The 18853-nt window shown below is 43.0% G+C and overlaps 1 protein-coding gene across 3 annotated transcripts in view; it reads right to left on the bottom strand.

The window, feature by feature from the left end:
- LOC105190298 (octopamine receptor beta-3R) overlaps window positions 1–15003 on the bottom strand; it is a 160080-nt gene extending 145077 nt beyond the window's left edge. For 2 of the 3 annotated variants that reach the window (XM_025301816.1, XM_025301817.1), the window contains exon 1: window positions 14560–15003. The gene's annotated coding sequence lies outside the window, so the exon portion shown is untranslated. The remainder of the gene's footprint in view (window positions 1–14559) is intronic. The other variant, XM_025301818.1, reaches the window with a different exon arrangement.
- Between the last annotated feature and the right edge of the window lie 3850 nt (window positions 15004–18853).

Here is an 18853-nt window from a genome sequence, read left to right as displayed (position 1 = left end):
ACTCTTATGTTATTTTCTTTTTTCCCTTCTTTCTCCTTGCCTTTCTTTCTTTTGCATGCTCGCTCGCGGAAACGGCGACGGCGGCTCTCTCTCTCTCTCTCTCTCTCTCTCTCTTCCTCTCACAATTTATACGAGTAAAAGCTGCGTCGCGGGTTCTTAAGGACGGGCCACGCGAAATAATTTCACCGGTAGCTACGCTAACAAGACTCGAGTAAGCGAGAAGTCTACGTAATTTCGTCGCAATAATATCGGCCGATGCGACGGGAAATTATACAGAATTATTCCCACCGTTTCGTGATAATCCGAGCCGCCGTGTGCACAAAGTGCGAGATATGATCGCTGTTCTCGGTATTTCGATACTTCGGCGGACGTTGCCGCCGAAGTCGCGGGCGGTGCCGTGAGAGAATTAAGAAAATTCTTAATGTCCCGAGCCGCCCTCGAACCGAGGCCTCCTCGCTGGATAAAAACTCCTTCGTTCCCCTTTTCTTCTCCGCCCCCACGGCGGAGGTTAATTATAAGACAAAGCGAAGGTAAAGAAAAAGTTGTAATCAAAGCATGGCTTTGGAGTGGCTCGGAGAACGACTCGTTCGGAGACGAGTGTGGATCCTGATTGTTGTTTAATGTAAAAGAAAAGGGGAGAAAAGGAGGAGAGAGAGGATTCCGTGGGCGGTGCAGATCGTAAGCTGCGTAATAAGTAATTCCGGATTTTTTTCGGCTATGATGAAACGATTATATTTTTACGTCGTTGTAATTTTACGAAGCAACGTGTGCGAAATATGACGTAAGTTTATAGGTCAAAACGGCGCAAGTACTGTTTCGTAAAATTATAACAACATAAATATAAAATCCTTTCGCTTTGCCTAAAAAATCTGAAATTATTTATTGCCGCTGCTGCTGCTGCTGCTGTTGCGTGAAGAATCGCGCGAGGGAAAATCCAACCGTTGGATTTTACTCGAATAAACCGAAATTGCGCGACCCGATACATTGCGAGACGACAGGACTCCGATGGCGCGAGGATCTTCCGGCTCCCGACGAGTCCGTTCCGCGAATCTGTTACGCTTCACGAGCGTGTAATAAATTTCCGCGATATAACGCGGAAGTATTATAACAAACCCGCGTAATATAAGACACTTTTTCTCACGTCTCCTCGTCTCCTTCCATCCCCCTCCCCCCTTTCTCCGCTCACGTCTGAATCCTTTCAACGTAATTCGCCCCGGTCCTCGGAGCTAAATGAGAGCCATCGCGAATTCGTGCTACCGACGGTCCGACGTCTCTCCGGAAGAGACGGTCGACGGAAAGGAAGAGAAATGCGTCGGGTATTATAACGAAGAAAACCTAATGAATCTTCTCTTGTGATATCGCGCGCGCGCACTCGCTCGCGCGTTAACGTATTTCCGCGGGGAAATTTCCGACTTTCCATCCTCGGTAGGAAGCCTTTAACGGCCGCCTGCCGCTCCTATGCCACGTACGTGTCCTTAAAGGGATCAAGTTCTTTGCCGCGCACGCTCGGCTACGGCTACAGGGATGACGACGCGCCGGCGACCGCCTGTTACCGTAAGCAGTTTACGGCGACGCTGCTCGCAGCCGCGCTTCGCAAAACTGACGTTTTGCAAAAGATTTGCATGCAAACGAAACTACGTCACCTTAGAGGCCGTCGCTGTACGAATAAGAGGACCTCACAGGGTGTTTCGGCGAGCGGAGGCGAGAGACGGCGGAATATCGGGCGGGGGGAGGCTTGTGCGGGGCCCTTCTGAGATTTTATCTCTCTTTCCCAGTTCATTCTTTCATCTCTTTACCCCTTCATTTCATTTTTCTCTCTTTCTTCAATAAAGACGACTTGGTCCCATTTTATATCTTTTCAATGCGTCGAAGATGTGACCTTCCCAGCTTTTCGCTCTTTTAATGCATCGAAGGAGGTGTGAGACTCTTTTTGAATACGTCAAGGATGTGGCTGAGAAATAGGTAGAGGACGCTTCGCGAATCTTCAGGGGCTGCAGAGAATTTGACGCTCGGAAAATTCACTTTGCTTTGGGCGATTAAATTTTTTCCCGCATTCTTAACATTTTCGAGACGTTAACCCTTTAACGCCCGACTCTTTTAAGAATAAAATTTGAGGTTTTTTGAACTGAGATTATAAGTAGTGATAACCAAAAAAAATATCAGAATTTTATATCTACGAAAAACAACCTTTCCAAGCAGAAACTACTCCCGGAAGCGAAAAATACGTCTGATCGGTTAAATTCTGTTTTTTTTTTAGTTTTAATAATTTTATATCATACCTAATGGTTGGAAAAATTCCTCGAAACATAAAACTCATATTCAGAACTTGATCTTTATTTACCCGGAATGGAATATAATTAATGAGTACATGAAGTTTCCGCTTTTCGTTTGTAGGTTTCGTTAGTTTGGTTTTTTTATCATTCGTTTTTTGTTTATTGGTAAATATGACTTGAATCCTAAAAGCATATACGAAATGAGCAATTTATACAGGGAAAATTGAAAGGTAACCTGTATGACATAACTCTGATAGTTAGCTTGACACTTTTGGACTTTATTATATTTGTTTACTACTTTTTATTATATTTGTTTAAACTTTATTATATTTGTGAGTGAAATTTATCATTCAGAACGTCAAACTTATTATTTCAGAAGAATATCTTATAGATCACCATTTAGACAGTCAATCGTTCCTTCATTTTTCGCCGCATAAAAAATTATAGGTCACCAGGTTTCACGAAAATAAATTGATTTCTTGATTTTCGTGTCCACCATATTGGATTCGCCATTTTGAATTTCTGTATTCTTTTAATTTCACATTTTGCATTTGAGAAAGCTTCCAAATGTAAAAAATTATAACATTGGAATACATACCAACCTGTTCATTTATAGTGCACTTCTAGATGTCAGTAACAATGCTAACTATGCCTACTTGGAATTTGACAAAACATGTTATCATTAAAACTGAGCTAAAAACAGACTAAACCGAATCTACGTATAATCTATATATCATTTTTTAGAAGAAGAATTCACCTTTATAGTGATGCAAAGAAAACGAAAATATCTCCTTTTTTGACTAAGTTATGGATTCTTAAATGCGTTTCTGGTAACTATAGTTACCAGTAGGCGTTAAAGGGTTAAGTAAAGACGGAAGCGTTAGACGCGTATGTAACGCGAGCCGAGGAAAGGAGTTCCTGATTTCGCCGAGTTGAGAATTTGGAAACGGCCGTTTGTATGCAAATAGAGACCTCGCTTCTTAGCTATCGATATTTCTCGCGAGATTTCGTGGCGCGATCGAGGGTACTCCCGCATGTCAATTCGCGCGGACTCTACCTCTCTCGATCTTTTGCTCGTCACATCGAGCAGGCAGGATAGAATTCTCGGTGCGGAATGGAAGAAGAACTCTCCCGCGAGTGATCTCCCGCTCCCGAGATTAGATTTCGCGCGAACACGCGAACGCCCGATTACGATTCCGTGAAGCTCCGGCCGCGAGACGACGAGAGAGACGTGCCTCGTGTAATTTCTCCACGATAAACACGCTTACGATAGCTTCATTTGATTTCGCGCTCTTCGCGATAAATACACACACACACACACACACACACACACACACGCATGCACGAAATGCACACGGCTTAATAAACGCCAGGGCCGTCGGCTAATCGCGCTTTCGGAACATTCCGGCATTTACTTCGTGAGCCACGGTGCCAACCGTGATTCTCTGATTCGGAATACCGGCGGGATTTCTTCGAGTGAAATTCCACCCGTAGGCCAAACCGATGGCCGGATCGAGCCCGACATCGAGTGACTTGAACGTCCACTTTGGGCCGTCGCGAATGAATATTTCGGTCATAATTGAAGAGCGGATCGGACGTGCTCCATCGTGCACGAGAACGAACTCGCTCTAATCGATGGAGTCGTTCTCACTCGTACGGATTAAGAATCCGCCCTCTGAGTTGGAGTGGCACGTTCACCGCGGCGATTCTCCGAGCGAGTGAATTTTCAGTCGTTTCTCCCCGAGAGATTTCACTCCGACAAATTTAGAGAGTACCCGCTAGCAGAGTTTACCGGCGGCGAGAAAAGCGGCTTCTTTCGAGGGGAAATTATTGGGTGAGTGCGGAAGTTTTGATGGGCTTCTCTCCAAGGTGTGACTGATTTTATGGTAGCACTTACAAACATGTAGATATATGTAATATAGCAAAGATAATAGAAAATAATGGCGAAAAATTACTCAATGGTATTTAAAAAGATGACAACGAACATGGGATTGCAATAGAAGGCACGATGATGACAATCCGTTTAGTCTCGCTATCGACGAGAAGAAATCAAGAAGAGATAACAACACAAACGTCGAGAGAATCGCTTTTTATCTCGCGTCGTCGTGAGCGTGGAAATAAATTTTGCAATTCGTCATTTTCCTTTCATCCCGAGAAATAGTAGAGAGAGTAGATAACGTCGACCGTATTATCGTTACAAAGATTAAAGGAACGAAGGTGAAAATCTAGGAAAGCTCTTGTCGTCGATGAAAGAAAAAAAGAAATAATAGCGCAAATGTACGTGCGAAATATAGTTGACCGGAAAGATTGCTTCTTGTGTCTTTACGTTGCTACTTTTATTCGCAAGCTGCAACCTTTCAAAGAACAGTATGCATATTTAGTAGACACATCTGATATTTAGGATGTCGTCTGATGTTTATCTTCATGGGACCTATTCTAGGTGCAGAGGAAACGTCCGGTACATCTTTTAAATTTTAAATTCCGTCTTCTTTACTCGTCGTCGTGTGTAATGCTGTTTCAGCTTTAGAATCGAAAAGATATATTCATTAATTTACTTGTTTGTTCTACTAACATCCTTCTTATATTTAAAAGGAAAACTGCAAAAAATAGAGGAGATGAATAAATATGAGGTACAAATAAGATCGCAGGTGCAAAAGTAAAATGCTGGCAGATTTATCATAAATTCGGCAAAACTCAAGTCAACTTTACCGCTATTTAACGTTCTCGATACGCGTTTAGAATAGAACCTCAGATGCTCCAATTGCCAACTAAACGATTTGTACAACACCTGAATACGAACTTCAATCAGTTTTAACTCTTAAAGATCACTATGGTTGAAATTTCACCCCATGCGAATTTTTGTTGAATTTTGTTAAAAAACGTAATCACACAGACAATATTAATTTTATAGGTATTTATTTACACTGTCAGCAGTGACAACATTTATGATAAAACAAATCAATTCTCGCATGTACTTTGCTATAAATAATAACAAGAAAGGTTAGTTTAAGGCGATACTTGGCGGTAGCTTTTAGGAGTTAAATACAAGATTCTACTACCCGCATTCGCACTCGTAACGATGCGTACTCTACCGAGTGACCGTCGCGCACGTGTTTATCACGCGGGCGTTGACCACTGGTCAGCTGACGTGGCGGCGTGGTGGGGGCAGGTCCCGTACGCAACTGGCACGCGGACTTACCCCCACTCCCGCGCACTCCCCACTCAGCTGACCGCTGGACACGCGATCATTGATCCGCCACAGCGCGTCACGTGACTCGAGGGGCACCTGCAAGCGCTCGAATGATCGAAAGTGCGTAGTTCGATACGGTCGATGTTCTCTCTTCCGGACGTTTTGGCGAAAGTCGAGAGGGGGGCCGAGAGCTCTGCACCTCCCCTACGAACGCGCGATCGTTCTTTTCCCGAGTGGGGATTAATTAGTGAGATCGGCTTATCGCGACGGGAAATTTCAAGTGTGCTCGGAGCGAGGCGGAAATTACATCTACGATGAGAACTGCGAAACGTCCTTGGCTTGTGTCAACTCCCACGCCGGTATTCCTAGTCATATCTTAAATTTAAGATCGTTTTGAGTTTATCTTCAGATACTTCGCAGTCAATAAAAACGGTCCGTACTGCCTCTGAAATTGAACTTAGGACGACCTGAGGTATAAAGTCCAGAGATGAGAACCGCCCCTTGCGAATAAAGGATCGCGTCTCCTGGATGTCCTATTGTTTACAAATGACACAAAGAGTTTTATGTTTCCCCCGGAAACTTCCGATTTTGCATAATTTCAACTTCTAGTTATATTTTTTCTTTTCTTTTTTCGAGTGTCGACTTAGATAGGAGAGAGAGTAACGTTTTGGACATCGCGTTCTGGTCGATTTTGTAAACGAACTTTTTCGTTCGTTAACTCGTTTGCACCATCAGAAAATTAAAAAAGTACGCATCATTCACTGCAGGCTGGCGACAAATGCAATAAAACGGGCCAGAAACACGTGACTTTGCGATTCGATCAATCGAATCATGACCGCGCGCGGATGTATCCGTTTACGCGATAACGACCAGAGGAAATAAACAGGTATATCCATTTCCGATACAAATGGGTTAATAATGTACATGATATAAATACATTATGGTAAAAACGCATTGTGGCATCAGTTTGAATACCGTAATATGGAAACAGATGCAAATTGTGCGATATCGTTGCGAAATAATAAGCGAATGTTTCTACGGATCGGTGGGAGAGAAAAATGAAGCAATTCGAACCGCGAGGGGTCGACATTACACAGAAAATGGCCTATCGCCGAGCAAAGGTACATCAGAGCTACACGAAATAAAGGGCAAACTGTTGGTTCACGATTTCCCGGCGGATACAGAGCGTGAGCGCGGGAAAGGAGCGAAACTTGATCTTGTTTTCTGGCACTTTTAGAGGCCCAATTTGCTTCACGAAGCGGAACGAAATTCACGAGAAGAAGGGAACGCCCGGGGATCGCGAATACACGTCGAGACCTGGTGCGGTCGCGGTTACGCGAGCATCGTCGTGTCGTCGGTGGCGACGAGAAGTTCGCGTTCGCGTTCCGTGGATCTCCTCGCAGTTTCCTCGCCGGGTGAGACTGCGCGGAAGTTCTCACGGCAAAAATGCAACTACCGCGCACTTCTACTCTTACGATTCGTCGGCGAAAACAGAGAGAGCCCCGCTTCCGGCAACTTCGCGGGAAGAAATCATACGACGGAAATAAAATAAGAACGAAGTTCCGGCTAAAGAAGAAGAGATCGCGTCGCTTCTCGCAATAGCAGGGCGCTGCGCGCTTCCCACGACGTCGCATCACGTTGCGCGCACGCGCGCGCGCGCGCGCGCGCGTGTGTGTGTGTCCGTGTTTTAATTGGGTGATACCGAGTTAATCCGCGTGGGAGACGCCACCGGGATATTTTTAAAGCGATGCATCTACTCGCGATGCAGTGAACGTCGATTTTCTCTTAACGGGAACATCATCGGCGGTCACGACGCGAGCAGCGGCGCGCGCCGGTGCGATCCGATCTTCCTCGAAGAGCCTCGAAAATGAAGGTTTCATCAGAAATAAATTCCACCTGAAGCACATGCGCTCGTGCCACGAGGCTTTCACTCATGTGAAAAAGAGAGAGAGAAAGGCAGAAGCGCGAGCACCAGTGATAGGCCTGGACGTGTGCTCGTCGTCGAGAGACGAGAAAGTAGGTCGCACCGAGTAGAGCCGGTGTGAGCGAGCGAGCGACTGCGCCACTTTTCATGGAGCATTAGTTAGATAATTACCGGCAATTAACTGCGCCCTGTGAGCGCGCGTGCTCGCGCGCACCACCAGGTGTAATGCATCTTCTCTTTGGCGTTTGCGATCTCGACGTTCGTCCCCCTGCTCCCTGCTCCCCCGCTGCTGCCCACAGTGAATCGCCGAGCGACGCGGTGTAAGTAAAGAACTTGAGCGTGAACATAAAAAAAGGATTACGCGCGAGGCACACGAGATCGATTGCAGGGAAGCGCGAGACCGACGCCGGGCGGTCGGTAGCGCCGCGGCGGCGCTCTTCTATAATACGTTCCACGGCAGGGACGCGTTTCTTCGTCGTTGCAGGCGTCGTCATTGTCGTCATCATCGTCGTTATCAGCTCCCAACGTCCCGACGAAAACACTCGAGTGTTTTCTTTTCATAACGCCGCGCAGAGATCTCTCGCGAAAACACGCTAGGTGGTGAGACACCGCAGCTCGGCCGACGCTTTCCAGTTGAAGCGGCTTTCCGAAAACAGTGGGCTTTTTGACTTTAATACCGCCACTCCCGCCACTCCCGCTCGATTGGCCGTATTAACTGTTATCTCGACATTCGGATACCGAAGGCGAAGAAGTAGAAAAACCGTGTTCGCACGGGATGACAAATTTAATAATAATAAACTTTAATCAGATAGAAATGTTTCGATATAATGTAATGATAAAAAATGATAAATAATAAAAATAATAATTAATAATAAATCATAATAATAAGTAATAATAATAATAAAATAATAATAATAGTATTTAAGTAATAAATATTTCAAATCGATATTTTGGGGAATATATAATAATTTATTTATTTCATAATGAAATAAATTTGGATAAATAATAATAAATTATACTTTGTGCGGAAATTTTTTTAGTAAGTTTTGTAAAGATAATAATAAGCAATATCTAAGATTTTTAATAGCGCGAATTGAGTGGATGAAATCCGGCAGCTCCGAATCACCACAATCTCGACGACGATTCCTTACAAATTGTTCATGAACGTAAAAAGGTAAACTGGAAAAATATCGCCGGGTCACGTTGCATCTTGTCGCAATAACGACGTGTAACAACAGAAGTGTATTACGGTTAGCATTACGGGAGCGTTTCACCCTTATCGAAGTACCATTTAGCGGAATGAAAGCCGCGCTCTCCGGAGAGGAGAAGTTAGCTGCTCTTCTGAGGCGCACACGGAAAGAAACAAATGATACGGATTCATTAGGGCGAAGCAAAGCGTCTTCTCAGATGCTATCGAACGCAACCCCTGCGAGCTGGTGCAGCCTGAAGCTCCCGGACGAAGCTTTGCACCTACGTCTCCCGTCTACGCGTTACCGTCTGGAAGCCCGACAAACGAAATCACGAGGAAGGAGAGATTTTCGTGCGAGCTTCGTAGATAGCCGGTGCACCATCGAGTGATCGTGCGCGCGAGGTATAAATTTCACGAATTGCGTAACGTCTCGCGCGAATCGAACTCGTGTCGCGCCGCGAAGAAAAAGGAAAAAAGACAGGAGACCGTATGAGTGAGTAAATTCAAACGCGACGTACTTGAAAGAACTCCGGTATATAAAGAGAAAATCTCTCCGTTGGATACGTTGCTTCATACAGACATGTTCGTACTCTGAAAGTCTGAAAGTAGAATTTTTATATCACGGCGATGATAATTTAGTAGCTTAATTATATTTAAATTAGCTTATCTAGCTGGCGTGAGTGTGTGTGTGTGTGTGTGTATGTGTGTGTGCAGGAGGAATTCTCTGTTCCTCATTAAGATTCTTCTCTTCTCTGTGAGACTTTGCTGAATAATAAATATAATTAGCATATCAGTGTATATTAAGATGACACGCTGATTTTTAAATAGCGTCCAGCAGCACACAAAGTTCCCTGACGTCATGTTGCGATAGTCGACCTTTGTTAATCGGGTGCTTTTTTAAGGCCGCTGCTTTTTCCCGCCGCGGCCATCTTGATTTATGACGTCAAAAGCGAGGGAATGCTCTAAAAGTTCTTGCGAAATATGTTGAAATGAGAGGATGTGTGTTCATTAGATGATATTTGCGATCAGTCGACTTGTAAAACGGTTTGAACTTTCTTCCTTTGCTCTCTTTCTCTCTCTCTCTCTCTCTCTCTCTCTCTCTCTCTCTCTCTCTCTCTCTCTCTCTCCCTCTCTCTCTCTCTCTCTCTCTCTCTCTCACACAATCATTAAGTAGCTGTAAAATTAACTGGACAGAATTTTGAGAAAAGACACGTCAGAAAGACTTGCGGAATTATTTTATTTTGCCGGCGAACGGCAACGATATTTCAATTATTGTTTAGGAAGAGTGACGTTCGTGAAAGATAAAATCGCATATATGAAAAACAGAATTAACATTGGATGTATCTTCGCCGTTACATTGTTGATCAGTCAACAGTGTCACTTGTGACGCACGGATACGTCGACATAAAAAATTGCAGTTACCGGACACAAAAAATCGTGTCACTGGATTTGAAGGCTGTTATTCTGACCCGCGCGGTATGAAATAATTTTCCATGCTTCCTTCGGATATTTCGAACGCTGTGAGTGTCCGAGCCCGAGCCGGACGAGATAGTACGGTGCAGTCGGTGAAATGGAACAGTTGTACGGATTGTATCGTGATATTTTAGCAATTCGCAGAAGATACATTTTCCCATCGGATGCCGTATGTGTGCTCCGCGATCCACCGTGAGATAAACGTTACGGCTTGTCCGCCACTGGCTGTATTTCCTCAATTTACGAATGTTAATTAAAAATGCTTCTTCCCCGCGGAAAATCGCCTTCTGCAATCTCCCGCAAATGTATGACATATCCCGAGATCGTGTTGAATACGCGGGGCATAGACCTGAATAAATCGCCAGACTCAAATGCACGAAGAATCGTAACGCATAGCTTATTTGAATAATTACGAGGGAAATAAGCGGACGAATAATCTGCGCGAACTGAGACATTTAGGCGAAACGCTCCAACGAAGCGAAGAGGGAAGAGTTGTTTGGCCAAAATTACAACTTTTAGGTTAAAAATTTTAACAGCTATCGCGCGATACACAACTTGTCTCGTTATTTCCTCAAACCGCCTCGTTTATTCTTCGAGACGAAAACCTCGCGATCCTTTCGTCATATTGACCGCTTCGGTTTGTGAACGCCAACATTTTCCGGAAAAATTCTCCCCGAGGAATTTCCCTCTGCGTTCACGCGCGACGTATTTAGAGAGAATGTGTGGAAATAATCGGGGACACAAAGCCGGATAAACGACGAGACACTAAAATACACAAAGAATCATAACATGTGCGTCACGCTTGATCAATTGCCAGCTATTTGAAACATCATTGTATATATAATCATCTCGCGCTCCGCGTGAAAGTAATTAGTCGCGTTATCACGACAAAGCGTTTAAACGGCGCGTCGTGCGGCGAGAACACGCTTAGATTAGGTGGAACCGAGTTAAGTGATATCACAACGTATTTAAAAATTTAATTACCCGTCACACACACACACACACACAAAATACGTTCACGCGCCGCCTTATGCGAATTGTCGCGCGTAATTACGCGGCGCGATTTATCTTGCGAATCGGCGGCGCGCCGCGTTCAAACGACACGCTCGCCTACTCCAATTTTATTACGCGTGTTAAATACACGCGCCTCCACACATGCGCGCAGACGCACATACACGCACTTGCGCACACGCTTAACGTTAATCTGCCTCGCATACCAACAACGGTCGGGAATTCCTTTCGGCTAGCTTTACGCAGACCGTGCTCCGCGCGACGCTCGTCGTTTGGATGAAATTTATCAAACACACAGCGCGTAATTACATTCTTTAAACTATATGTAAATTGCACAGCGCTCGCCGTGTCTGCCATCTCCGTCGGCCGCTGGCGAGAAAAGATAAAAAAGAACGCGAATGATGTATGTATGTGTATCGACGTGCGCATTGATTGCCACGCTGATCTTCACTGATTATTTCGATCAATACTCGACTCAAGTTCGAATTACCAAGGATGCGGCAAAAGAAAAAAAGGAAAAAACAACTCGCGATGCGTGTGTTTGTTAGGTCGTTCCGTTGGCTGTCTATCGGCTACACAAGATGACCTACTTAAAGTGCCCGCTGAAAGTATCTCGGAAGAAATGCATTAGCCGTGATAACGTTTCGCATAAAAGTTGTTCGGTCTCAAGAAGCACAGTCGGCACAGTCGGTGATGCACCGCTTGTATATTTAAAGAATATTAACATATGGACAACAGTTAAGACGTCCGGATATATAGTTACAAGAAGAAGAGAAGTAAGCGTGTTAAGAAGGGTAAATAACAACGTTTAATCGTATAAAATTAATACAAGGTGTTAATTAGAAGCTGTAATGCACCGAGAGAAAAGTATCTAAAGAATAAACAAATTGTCGGTGAATATTAGTAACATATTTATTTATGCTAATATTTATTTATGCTAATATATATATATTCTTTTTTACTGAAAATAATTTTTTTTAGTGAAGAGACATCTTTTCTTAAATCGGTAACTTCTCACGAAAGCGATTGTTTATTCGACTTAAATAAGAGAATTTGGATTTGCGTGAATGTATATTTAGTTTCCGCCAAATAAATATATCTTCCACTTTTTACCACATATTTTTTCTCTCGTTGCTTCTTTGCAATTTTCATGTAATTAATTAAGTGTACCAATTATATGAGTTATTATATAAATTATATAAAATTATATAACGATTAATTGCCTTTCGCTGATGAACGGATTACGCCCTTCTTGTAGATACAAACGAAACGCCAAGCTGTCAAAGTGTCGCGGCTGGTTTGAAATATCGCTCCCGGTTTTTCAATTAGTCAATAGTCCACGAGGGACAGGTATCTATAAACGAATTTGACTGGTTGAAAAGTTTTAATATCCCTCGACCTAATGAATAGGTAGCCGCGTCGATGAGTGTCGTACAGTCGTCGAAATGGTTTAAATACTTTTTTTCTGACAAAGTCAGCATGTCTGACAATTTGAGGGTTAATATCGAATGTCTGTTTGTTCTTCGATCTGTGCATTCATCTTTCAATTTTTTTAAAACCGTTCATGGGAAAATGAAACTAAATTCATTGAATGGCACTTTAGTTATTCTTGAAGGAGTATTATAAACAAATCAACATTTTTCCATAAATTAGAAGAATACGTGACGCAGTTGAAACGCCAAGTGTCAAGCTTCCCAATGAGATCAACTTTGCGTATGCGTAGTCTAACACGTATATTATTAACTCATCAATTATTATTATCATTAATTATTATTTATTATTGTTATTATTTCATCAATTTCTTCTCACGACGAGGTTACTTGTTCACTAATTGCGGGACGTTCACCTCTATCAGTGACTCACAATCGCAATCATTTTACGCGCTTCTTCATCAGAAGAGAAGAGATCTTCAAAGCGTCTCGTAAACGAGTGTACAGTTCCAAAATCGGATTGGAGCCAACTGATTTCCTATTTTTTTATAACGCGTCCCAAAGCACGACAACGAGCAGGTCGCAAGATCGAACCGACGTGACTCCCGACGCATGCCCGCGACCTACTCCGGATCTTCCCCCGAGTCCCTCGCGTTCGAAATCTCCGTGGCGGGTACATCCCCCTTAATGCAGTGTCCCGACGGTAGCACCGGTGGCTCGCGGAAGAGACTTGCAGCATAAAAAGTGCCGCGGTGGAGAATAAGAGACGAAGGAGAGAGGCAGATAGAGAGAGAGAGGGAGAGAGAGAGAGCCTTTGTTCGTCTCGGGCGGAGTAAGTTCTGTCCCGGTATAAATGAATCTAACGAGTCGATCGAACAGCGGCCTGATATCCCTTACCGAGGTCCAACGCGGAGTCGTGAAACGAAAAGATCGAAGTTTTAAGACCGCCCGTTTTATTCCGTCCAAGAAAGAGAGAGAAGGAGGTCTCGTCCCGCGTTCGGCCACTTTCCGGATGTCTTCGCGTGAAAAGAAAAAAGTAGGTCGCGAAGATCGAGCGATCGTTGAGTTCGCCTCGCGGACGTCGTCCTGCGAATCGAAGTCTCCTTTTTCGAGGAGCTTCCTCGACAGACGCACGACCCTGATTTATTCAGTGGCGAAAGCGAAAGTGGAATTTCGCGATGCGACACGAAAGTGTCGAGCGTCCCGGCGAGACGGCTAATCTCGTTCGCGACATTTCCACCTCGCGAAAGGATTCAAGGATCAATAGGGTGATGTAAACCCCCTGAAATGGAGTCGCGACTCTTCCGTTGAAGAATCCCCGCGAACGCTCGTCGAAACGCGAGTAAACGTCCGATGATGAGATGTTCCTTTTTTATTTATCCAGCAATTTTCATCTGTCCATTTTTGATTCTCTTTTATACATTGAAAGATCTTTGAAGATTACTAAAGATTATTATAACTATCGTCGCCATTGTCATTATTATTATTATTATTATTTTTGTTGTCGTTATCTTTCGGAATTCTAAAGAACGTTGAAAGAAAACTGGTCAGGCCGCCGACGCGTCACCGACTGAGGGAAAAAACAAGAAGCAAAACACTACCCACGGCTTCTCGCCGCGACAAAGATTGCTGCGACGAATCTCGTCCTGAACTCTTCCGTCTCGCGATCTCTGAGGACCGACGGGCTGACAGCAACTCCTCTGACCGACTCTACGTTTTAACCCGTAACATTCTTCGCGAAAATTCTCTCGGCTCGCAGACAAAACATCCGGCTGAATCTGCCGGGCTCTCAAAAGTCACCTCCGACGACGGGCGAATCGTGACGCTTTCTGTCGCTGACGAAAATCCCGCCGGCTCCTCGCGGGACGTGAGATCGCGGACAAAAGGACAAGGAGACAAACGCGGACTTTGCACCTTCTCGTCCCGGACACTTCCGCCTCAACAATCTTGCCAATCAACTCTCACGCGGAGCTCCCGCGCGAGTCGCGAGCGAAACCTCGCGGCCGATTCTACCGGAGTCTCGATTTTCCTCGAAAAGCAAGCCAGGGACGCTTCTCGAGCGAACTCACCGACGTGTAAGCGACGAGGGCGCAGGAAACGAAAGGAAAAGAAACGGAAACGGAGAATTCACTTTTGGGGCCGCGACACTTCCGGTCGACGCGGCGAAATAAAGCAGTAGCAGTCTCAATGGCGCTCGACGGCCTCGCCGAGCGTCATCATCACGGACGACTGAAAAATCGGCGTGACGCGGCACTGCTCGACGCTCGCTCTAATTCGGGGTCGATCTCGCCGCGACATCGGCGGACTCGCGCGCACCCCCGGCCGCATTTTCATTCATCGTTTCCGGCACGGCACGTCGTAAGGGCACGGCGGACGCGGTCGTGCGTCCTCCTCGCGAGCTGTGGCTGGCTGATTCGGCCGGCGCCGCGGATCAAGCCGCACTGCTCGTGCCCCCGAACGGGGGAAACGCGGCCGGCTGTTTCCACCACCCTCCGCCGGTGGCGTTGCCATCGGTGAAAACAACCCCCCGGGCTGAGCCATGGGCTGGCTGGCTGGCTGGCTGGCTGGCTGGCTGACTGACTGACTGGCTAGCTGACTGGCTGGTTGGTTAGATGGCTAGCTGGCTGGCTGGACGGACGGATGAACCAGGGAGATATGTCGCGTCGCGTCGGTTAACCAACTCCTCCCAACAAGCACAGGATTGTAAGGGAGGATGTCATGAAATGACCAAGAGAGTGTCCAAGCGGACGGCGGGAAATGCGTTCAGTGGCCGGCACTCTTTGCGTGGATGATAATAATAACAACAATAACAATAACAACAATAATAACAATAATAATTTTTATATATACACACTGATAGAAAAATATAGTTAAATTAACTGTAATCTCACTATATTTTATAGTTCATTTTGGCGTCAACTATACTTTTATAGTTCGTGGAGCCTGCAAAATATAGTAGAATAAACACAAATATATAGTCAATGATTGTCTTGAATAATTGTTTAGTTACTTTTACCACATATATGGTAATTTCTCATTCACTGATGTAGTGAGACTTAATATTCATATAGTTACATCTGTCATTTAGCAAATATTCTGGTAATATTGACTATATAAAAGAGTTACTTTACCTACCATTTTATATTTGTATCTATACAATAATTTTAGTTTAACTTACTATAATTCTTAGTAAAAATATTATATGGTTGGTTATACTATGCCTATATCGTAATTATTACCGATATTATGGTAATACTTACTATAAATACAATATTTCGGACTATAATTTAGTTACTATATCATTATAGTTCCAAATATCATATACTTTTCTCTCAGTGTATAATAACGGGGAGGAAATTTCTATTTTTATTTTCAATTTTTAATTTTAACGGGCAGAACTTACCAGTTTATATCAACTATTGAGGTGTATAATAATTAAAAACAAATAAACAAGTAATTAATAAGCAATTAATAATTAATACTTGATAATAATTAATAATTAATAATCAGTAAATAATTTTTTCTATATTTAATTTAATAATTGATAAGACCCGGTCGAGAGTGCCACTGAATGTTTTCCCTCAAGTGCGAAAACAAATAAAAGCCACACTGTTGTTCGGTCAAAAAGTTAATGAAAAGTTAATGAAAAGAGAATTCACTTTTGCATTCAAATCGAATGTTTCGGACCGATGCTTCGAACTCTCTATATAGGATGAGACCGGGGCGTTTGATTTGAATGTATTACAAAAGCAATTTTTTTCTATTATGCATTAAATTTCTCTGGGACAATAGGGACAGACTCGTCTCCACATTTACTTGTCTCCACATATTTGATTACTTATCATGAGAGAGAAAGAGAGTCTATTTATTTGATATAATTGCCTTTGTGCGCGGTTCCCGAAACTACGTTCTACGGGATGTACGTTCATTAGAAATTTGTCGAAAATAGATTTGTGGGAATCATTGACACGCTTGCGTGAGTCCAAAGAGGCCTCCACGGTGGTTCGCAGTCTTGATCAAAAGTTGGACGACTTCAATCATCAAATGGATGCTCGTTGAATCTTTGCGCTTTCGTGTTCCAATAGACAAAATATGTTTAAAAATATACTTTAATAAATATATATCGTACATATACATACTTTTTATATATTTCATATATAAAATAACTGATAACGATTATATTTATTATATAATTGCACTCGTACACGTCAAATCTGTTCATAATAAATGTAATATAACGGTAAATATAATATGACAGTATTATTTTATAATAAATATTTTAACGGAAACTGCATAGGTAGAACATATATTTATAAGTAATTAAATTTGCACTAATTAAGTTTATATAGTTTTTATATATTTCTATGTATTAGATCTAATAGTTCATTCTTTCCGATTTTTAATCTGTATTTAAAAATCAATAGAACACACACACACACACACACACACACATATACAAGATTAATCAATGAAATATTTTCCGTTGTTATCGATGACCTTACGCCATTTATTGGGCAATTGCCAGATTCCATCACGATGGAAACTTGGTGGCTTTGAGGCTAAAGTCATCGATGAAATTTCGTACATCGTCAACTGTCGAAAAATCGAAAAATGAATATTAGACAGTACATGTTGTATCGACCGAAACAAGTGAAAGTTTGATGAAGCCAAGTCTGGAGAATACGCCGCGTGTGGGAGAACTTCCCAGCTCAAATGTAAGATGGTTCCCTTTGTTACTTCTGTTGTATGTGGTTTAGCATTGTCGTGCAGCAGGATGACTTTACGGCTGCTTTGTCCAGTAAATGGCCTTTTTTCTCAATTGCATCGTTCAAACGTATCAATTGTTCTTGATAAATCTTTACTTTAATGGTTTTACTCAGTTCCAAAACTCATAGCACACTTTTCTGATCCCATCTTATACAGAGAAAAATTTTTTGTTCGAAACGTTTGGGTTTTGTTGTCAACGTTATCGGTTGACCGAGGCCTATACATTTTTGCGTTTCCTTTTTTGCGTTTAGGATTTCATAACACAATCTATAATATTTTTCGTCACCAATTGCGATTTTGTCCAAAAAAAATTTTTTTTTATTGTCTAACGAGCAAAGTAATGCATGTGGTCAATCGGCGATTTTTATTGTCGACCGTTAGCTCGTGTGGAACCACTTCCCTTCTTTCTGTATTTTTCCCGTACGATGTAAACGAACGCAAATAGCTTTTTGGCTTACTCCCAGCTTTTCCACACGTTCTTGTTGTGTTTGTGCCCTATTTTCATTCAGTAGATTCCATTCAGTAGATTTTGCAACCCCTCGTCTTCAAATTTTTTTAGCTGACCGAGACATAGTTAGTCATGAAGATCAAAATCATCACTTTGGAAACGTTGAAATCAGTTTCGACACGTGCGATCGGTCACAGCATTTTCACCATAAATAGCGTAAATCAACGCTGCTTCAGGAGCGTTTTTGTTTGAATGAAATGCGAAGTGCATCGCGTATCGAATATGCTTTTTGTTGATAGTCATCGTGAACACTACTGATTATTTGAGGTTGCATCAAACGCCAAATTATATGTCATTTTGCAAAAGAGTGGGAGAATAATTCAATTTCAAATTTTGCTCTGAGCTACGTAAATTTCATCGGAAAGAATTAACTACTAGGCTTAATATTGTACATTTGCCCCGTATGAGATTCCCTCATTTTCTGAGGCGCTTATTGCTTCCAACGTGGAAGTTGTTATTTTGTGACGGCTACCGTATCGCAAGTCATTGTTCTACTTTAGGACATAATCCGTTGCATATGACAAACTAAATATGTAAATTGCATTTATTCATCGTGTCTTCCATTTTTTAATTGGCTTCAAAACGACCAAAACACTAACCAAATTCCTCGTTTTGGAATAATCAACGGAAATCAGCGTGGCGGTCAGCGTATTGATAAGAATGCAATATCTCGCAAAAGGACGAGGAGTCACTCTTTGTGTAGTTTCGCGTTAGATGTTCAGACATTTTCGAATGCATGATGTTTTTAGATATTCGCGCGAAGCGCCCGGGATTAAGTTACGCTCTCTATTTTCTTTTTTCTTTTGGTTTTTCTTTTTTTTCAATTTAGATTACGAGTTCGGCACGTTGTGCGATGCAGGAAGCGGGAGGAAGAGGCAAAAAGTAACGGAGGTTTGTCGTTGTTCCATTCGAGCTTGATGGAAAAATAACAAAGCCTCTTCGCAGCAAACCGATACTTCCATCCTTTTACGTCGCGACGAATCTCTGATTTCGCTATTTGTACGTGTTTCCCCTCGTTTTCTTTATTTCAAACAGACTATAGAATTCTCCTCCGCATGTAGCGTTAAAAGCGCATAGAGGGGTCGATC

This window comes from Harpegnathos saltator, unplaced genomic scaffold (genome assembly GCF_003227715.2).
Source record: "Harpegnathos saltator strain DR-91 unplaced genomic scaffold, Hsal_v8.6 scaffold45, whole genome shotgun sequence".
Lineage (NCBI taxonomy): Eukaryota > Metazoa > Arthropoda > Insecta > Hymenoptera > Formicidae > Harpegnathos > Harpegnathos saltator.
This window is presented reverse-complemented; position numbering and strand designations above follow the sequence as displayed.